Here is a 7,825-nt window from a genome sequence, read left to right as displayed (position 1 = left end):
TGGGTCTTCTGTGATATCTTGTTCTGCAGCTTTAAAGTTATAGCTTGCAACTGTATTTTAAAGGCATTCCACAGGGAAGAGTTTGATGTCTCTTGCCAACACAATTCACCCTCCTAATGGCCCTCCAAGGGGAAGAGGTGTCCACTGAACTCCCTCTGCTCAGAAGGGAGAGACTGGCAGTCAGGTAAGAGACTTGGCAGGAGACAGTACACATTGTTCAGGCCCATCATGGAGCTGTCATCTCCACCAGTCAACCTCTCTGTCTACATCCAAAACTGTCTGCCACGTGGTTAAAATGGGGTAAGGTTATAGTCACAGGAAAGGGTTTTACCTATGGTGTCAGAAGACAGCAGAATCAAGCTCAGCTCTTCTGACAGCAGTGGAGAACAAACCAGCACTTAAAAATGTTGAACCAAAGTTACCTTTTAAAAAGTAACACTACGAGCTTTGTTTTCTGTTAGTTATCTATTTTTTCTTATAACTTTAAATGCACACATGATTGTCTGCTTAATTCAACTATTTATATCTCTGAAAAATTAAGACTTAGTTTGTTGACTATGCACTTCCCAAAAGACCCATCCTGGTGTGAGCACGGTTACAGACTGCTTCACCATCCAGGATAAGAGGAAGCACCTGTGCTTTGAGCAGAGACTTACTTCTTAGTTTATATTATTTTTATTGTTTTGAAAACACAAAGGACTATATACTGAATTTTTTCATTTTTTTCATTTATTGGATATTTTCTTTATTTACATTTCAAATATTATCCTTTTTCTGGGTTTTCCCTCCAGAAATTCTCTATCCCATCCCATCTGCGCCGTTTCTATGAGGATGCTCCCTCCCCCCACACTCACCCAGTCCCTCCCACCTCCTCACCCTGGCATTCCCCTACACTGGAGTATCCAGCCTTCACAGGACCAGGAACCTCCCCTCCCACTGATGCTAGATAAGGCCATCCTCTGCTACATATGTGACTGAAGCCATGGGTCTCTCCTTGTGTTCTCTTTGGTTGGTTTAGTCCCTGGGAACTCTGGGAGATCTGGTTGGTTGATCTTGTTCTTCCTCTGTATTTGTCAAGCTCTGGAAGAGCCTCTCTGGAGACAGCTCTATCAGGCTCCTGTCAGCATGCACTTCTTGGCATCAGCAAGTGTCTGAGTTTGGTGACTGTATACAGGATGGATCCCCAGGTGGGGCAGTCTCTGGATGGCCTTTGCTTTAGTCTCTGTTGAGCAGAAAGTTGGTGCAATGATTGGCATGAGTAGAAAAAAATGGACATATGGGCAGTGCTGGGTCATGTTAAAAATTAGCTGAATGTAGAATATTGACCACCTGTAAAGTGCTTGAGTTTTATTCCCATTAATTGCATGGGAAGGTAGCAATACACACATCTCATTTCAGTTGAAATAGTTTATCAAAATGTGTTTTAAAATGTGCACTGGGCCCTGAGATTGGAGGGCTAGCTGTACCACTTCATTGTTACTTTTCCTACCATGGAATGCGGAATGCTGTGCTGCTGTGTGGGTGACGGTGACACAGTGTCTTGCTCGAACACAAATTGGTTTATTCAACAACATGTGCAGCTGGACACTGGAGAAAATGTAGGTGAGATGCCTGGCTCACCTCTTAGATTCTCCTGTAGGGCATCAGTAATACTGAGACCAGTGTCCATACTGTTGGACTAGAAACATTGTCAAGTTGGCCTCTGTTGATAGGTCAAGATGGTGCCATATCCAGTCCTGTCAATCTTTTTCTACCTCCTGAACAATAAGCACAGACTTCAAACTTTTTTGAGACCTAACAAGCTAATATTGCACATCTTTAAAATTTATCTATGCATGAATCTATATGAACATGATGCAAGCATGGGGCTACATCTTTCTAATTCCAGTACTGGGGTGATGCAGACAGAAATATGCTTGAGGTTCATAGGCCACTGAAAGACGCTTCCTCAAAAAGAGATGTGTGCTTGTGCACACATGCATGCTTGAGTGTGTGTGTGTGTGTGTGTGTGTGTGTGTGTGTGTATGCATGTGTGTACCAAGGGGACAACCTTGGGTGTCATCCTTAGAACTACTACCCATCTCTTTTTGAGGAAGGGTCTTTTTGTGGCCTGGAGTTCACTGAGTCAGCTATTCTGTAGCCAGTGAGCCTCAAGCATCTTCCCAGCTCCATCACCCATCACCCCAGTACTGGAATTAGAAATGTGTACCACCATGTTTGCATTATTTTTACATAGATCCTAAGGATCCTCAGGTTCTCACGATTCCCCAGAAGCATTTCACCAACTGAGATGTCTCCAGAGCTATGTTTTAAATTTTACACTAGCATTAGAAGACACCTGTCTACTGTCTCATTATTAGGGTGCCTTGTGTGTCTACTTCACTCATAGTTAACAGTAGGTTTTATGATTCTGCACTGTTTCTGAGCTTTTAATTTCAACCGGGAGTTGAAACTGCATTTTTTATTAGATAGGTCTAGTGATAAGCTTTCTCAGATTTTGTTAGCTCTGAAAATGCCTTTAGTGTTTTTGTCATTGCTTTCCTGGCAGGTTTCTCCTTTTGAGCCTGTTGGAAAGTGCCACCCTGCAGTTCCTGAATCTTATGGTGGTCATGCTACATGTAATGAGTCTCACTGATGCTGATGTTTTTGAAACCACATGTCTGTCTTTGTTAAATGTTTATTTTTGGAGAAATAAATTATTTAATTGAGAGATAGTCTGTGGGTATTGAAAAGCGACCATGTATAATTATTTCAGCTAAAATAGACGGCTCAGAGAGGCATTTATAGCACGGACAGCAGGCACAGCGTGGACAAATTGCTATCACAATTTAATAAGAAAAATAGATAGCAATTAAGAAATTCTTTCAGATGTGTACACAAGCACATATAGGCACACTTACATTGTGTGTAATAAACGTTTATCTGGATGCATATATTCACCAAGTTATCAGTATGCTTTACCCAGTTGAGTAAGGTACCAGACAGTGAATGAATGAAAGAGTCAAGAGAGAATAACAGTTAAACAAACAGAGCATGAAACACAAACAAAAATATTCTCAATGGGAAAAAATAAAACAGAATGTTCTAGAACTTAGATGATAAGACTAACTGAATGGGAGATTTCATTCCAGAGCTAACATGCCAGTAAAAATTTAAACACATGTCTTGGACAACGTCTGGTTGTGAATCATTGTGAGTTTTGACCATAGAGTACACTGTTGAGCAAGACTTGGCTGAGACTGGGATCCAACCTCGGGGGCTGTGGCTTCCTTTACTCAACATTCCTTGCCAAGGGGACACCCACTGATCCTCACACTGTCAATGTTACCCCACAAACAAGAACCAAGTGGGAATCTCTAACTCTGAGTTCTCACCTAAAGTTTCCACAGTTGTCCCTGAGCTGACACTAGGGTGGCAGTCATCCTCAAAGTGGTCCTGAGCAAGAGCCCCATGGAGTGAGAAAGCTTACACTTTGGCTTAGAAGATTTCCTGCCTTGGTTGGGGGCTGGCAGTTGGGGCCAAGATAAACTACTGGATTTTAATATTAAATGTCTAACACCACTAGATAAGTTGGGCAAGACAGTTTTTCATTTTACTGACCTATTCTTGGAATTTCTGGATATTTATCCATTCTGGAATATAGTTGTTGATAAATGCCAATTTTGCTTGCCTGGCATTTAGAAAAATAACAAACAATTCCTGTATGCCTACTGATTTCCAGATATTTTAGTGAAGAAGTCTTGCTATCTCTGAGAACTATTTATAGGTCAACTATATTTTTATGTTTAGAGAAAAATGGACCTTAACTGATTTATTCTATTTGTGGCCTGTTACTTCAATAGATATTTCATGAACATGTGTTATGTGTCAAACACTGGAGGAGGTACTGAGGACAAAACAATTTATAAGATGTAGCACAGAGTTTGGCCAATGAGACAGACATAAACAGTCAACACTACCATAACACATTCACACACATGTGCATGCACACACACGTGACTTTTTATATATTAGTTTAGTGAATAACTGTTTACTCTCCAAATCATTTTCCAACTTTACTCCTAATTGTCTGACAACAATATTTCATGTATAAAGCATAAGGCTTAGTTGTTAGTCCATTTCGCTGTCTCTCTAGCCCCAGACTGCCATCAAAAGCAGGAGATATACCATTTATTGACTCAGGCAGATAGGTTATCATCTCAAAGATAAGGTGGTTTGAAGTTAGCTTTAAAAGTTCAGAACGTGTGAAAATGCTGTGTGCTGGAATAAACTGTTGTTCTAGCTGTTGTTTTGTGCGTCACTACTGATTAATCAAGTTGATTTGAGGGACAGAGGGCAGTGGTTTATGTAAGTCCTGTTACATAGTACATTTGTGAGCTTGATTTTCTGGCTTGGCTTCTGAAGGTCCTGGAAGATATCCAACTGTTCTTTGATCTTTTCATTTGATAACAAAAAGCACCATGTCTATGCACGTAATTCAGCTTCTTCTGATGTTGGAATTGAAGCTGTAATATTATCTCTAGTGTGCAGTGAAATGAGTTTTTCCTGCCTGAGAATTAGGCCTAAGAGTAGACCTAACTTTGACATCAGAATTTTCAGTCTACCCATTATCAACAATTTAATCATTGTTAAGCTTGCATAAACAACCCTAAAAATAGGCAACAGGTTTTTGAAGAGTGGAGGAATCATGTCTTTTATCTTCACTTAGATTTTCTTTAACACCCAGAGTGCTGCTCTGTTTATCAGCTGGGTCTTGCTGAGTGACTTGTTTCAGTCAGTAGTCGGTGACCTTGTGCTGTATAAGGGGCACATTTTTAGCTGTTTGTCCTCAGTCAAGCCCACTTACCTTTAAGAAACTTCATCTAACACCATTATTCTGTTTCTCATTTTCTTTCATTTTTTTTGTTGAGATAAATAATATCTCAGCATCTTAACTTGGGTGATAACCAAGCTTGGGAAACTCTAACAGAGCACAAAACATTTTGTTTCTAACAGGAACCTTTATATCCCAGCTTGCTGAGATATAATGACAGGCATGGGCAAAAAAAATTAGATGAGTGGGCAGATGTATATGAAATGTATACAGGAAACTGGAAGTTACCAGAGAACCATCTTGTTGGTTTGATCTGTAGGCATCATGGTGATGGATTTGCACAAACTCCATTTATGCATAGAACTTTCAGAAATGTGCTGAGTCCTAAAACTGAGAACTCCCTCACCACATAAGCCAGGGATAAGGGAGGTATTCATAAATGTAGTATTATACATGTGTAAGAATGGAAGGAGGAACCATGCAGGAGACGAAATGAAGACCAGGTCAGAAAACTCAAGAGAAAATGACTCAGGAGCAGATAGAACTGGTTTGAAACTCAGTTCTATCCTTTTCTTTTCTTTCCTTTTAAAAAAATTTTGATTGGTTTTGGCTTTTTTTTTTTTTTTTTTTTTTTTTTTTTTTTTTTTTTTTTGAGACATGGTTTCTCTGTGTATCCCTGGCTGTCCAAGAACTTGCTATGTAGACCAGGCTGGCCACAAACTCACTGAAGCCGCCTACTGAGTGCTTGGATTAAAGGCATGAGCCACCACTGCCTGGCTTAAAAATGTTTTTGAGGTTTGAATTATTCTCTTTATTCAACTTTCTTATTTAAAGTTTTATGTTTGACAACTGGTATGTGAAACACTAGGTATCATTATGACTTTTATTTTTCCCCAAAGGCTTTACTTTTGAAAATGTGTGTATGTGTATTGTGTGGGTTTGTATCTGTGGGTGCAGTGGGTGTGGAGGTCGCCAGTGGAGTTACAGGCAGCTGTGAGCTGCTCTATGTGGGGCTGGGAACTAACTTGAGTCCTCCATGAGAGCAACTGATGTTCTTAACCACTACACCATCTCTTCAACCCAGCCCTGTGCTATACTTCTAAGCAAGGTGTGTTTTAGTCAACTCTCTTCCCTCCCTACGCAAGTTTGCACCTCTCTATCAGAGCGATTTTGGATTCTTGGGCTCAAGTGGCCCTTTATGAAAAGGGAAAAAGCTTTTGGGAAGATTGCCTAGCAGTGGTCATACAGTCAGTGGTCATAAAGGCAAAGTAGTCTGTAACCTTGTTTTGAATTACAGACATTGACTGTAGTCATCCATGTGTGGGGAATTGTGGGATAATCACCCCAAAATAAAGCTGAGCAAACAGAGGTGCCTAAGCCTTCCTGTAGCCCAGGACAGAGGAATATGTGCTGGAGACCTGCTTGCATTTGGAGTAAGGGATTCTTCCTGCTGGGCTCAGGGCATTCCTGCTTTCTTGCAGTTACCCTCCCAGGAGGAAGCACATCCCTTGTGCTCCTCTGCACAGTAGTTTAAAAGCCCAATCAACATTGAATTTATTATTATAAACACCCTAGTAAAATTATACCATTGAAAGTCCCTAATCGCAATAAGCTGCAATTTATTATCATTTTATTAATGGTATGTTCTTTTTTAAAATTACGTAATTTATTTACTTTACATCCCAATCGTGGCTTCTTTCTTCTCTGAGTTACTCCCTCTCACCTTGCCTTCTACTTTATCCACCCCTACTCCCTTCTTCTCAGAAGAGGAGAGACCTTCACTGGATATCAATTACCCTCATCGTATTAAGTTGCAGTAAGACTAGGAGCATCTTCTTCGACTGAGGCCAGATAAGGCAGCCTCAATAGAAAGATATTGGATAAGGGATCCAAAGGCAGGCAATGCATTTGGAAGGCAGCCTCTGCTCCTACTTTAGGAGTCCCACATGAAGATCCAGAAGCACAACTGTTACATATCTATAGAGGGCCTATTTCTGGTTGGCAGTTTAGCCTCCATGAGCCCCTATGGGCCCAAGTTAGTTGATCCTGTAAGTTTTCTTGTGGTGTCCTTGACCAGGCTTGGGGGTTGGGGGAAGCAGCTTCTCTGGAACTAGTTAGTAACCTAGGACAATGGGAACTCCCAGGAATCTATGAGTGTGATCCTAACTAAGACTTCTAGCAATGGGAGATACAGAGCCTGAACTGACCACCTCCTATAACCAGGCAAGACTTCCAATGGAAGAATTGGGATATCAACCCATCCACAACACTTGAGGCCCATATTTGTCTTCTTTACAAGATGTGGAGGGTTAAAAGAGCAGAATTTGGACAGGTGTCAGGCTCCTGACTGCCAGCAGAGTAGAACACTGATGTGACACATAGACTTTTTAAAACAGTGCCCTAAGCCTGTTTGGTAAGGAAATAGGAAGTACAGATAAAAGAATAAATACCAAGTAGCAGATAGTGAGCAACTACCATTAATCAGGAGTTTACAGCTGCTAGATGACCCTCATTCAATCAGCAGAGAGAAGTAGGGGAGATTAAGGAGGTCTGCTGTTTTTAATTGAGCTTTCTCTTTGTGGTGGTTGAATATGCCTAGCCTATGGGAAGTGGCATTATTGAGGTATGGCCTTGCTGTCTCACTAGGTGTGACCTTGTTGAAGGAAGTTCCTCACTATGGGGGTGAACTTTGAAGTTGTTGCTCAAGCTCAACCAAGTGTGGAAGAGAGCCTTCTCTAGGCTGCCCTATGAAGACTGAGTCAGCTTCTGCTGCCTGTGGATCAAGATGTAGAACGCTGGGCACCTCCAGCAGCATGTCTGCCTGTACACTGCCATTCTTCCTGCTGTGATGGTAATGAACTGAGCCTCTTAAACTGTAAGCCAGCCCCAATTAAACATTGTCCTTTATAAGAGTTGGTTTAGTCTTGGTGTCTCCTTATAGTAATGGAAGCCTAACTAAGACACCCTTCATGGTTGGAGCTAGCCTTGGCTGAACTTCTGGCTTTTTGTTCC

This window comes from Micromys minutus (assembly GCF_963924665.1).
Source record: "Micromys minutus genome assembly, chromosome: 1".
Taxonomy (NCBI): domain Eukaryota; kingdom Metazoa; phylum Chordata; class Mammalia; order Rodentia; family Muridae; genus Micromys; species Micromys minutus.
The sequence above is the reverse complement of the archived record's forward strand: the minus strand, read 5'-3'. Positions refer to the sequence as shown.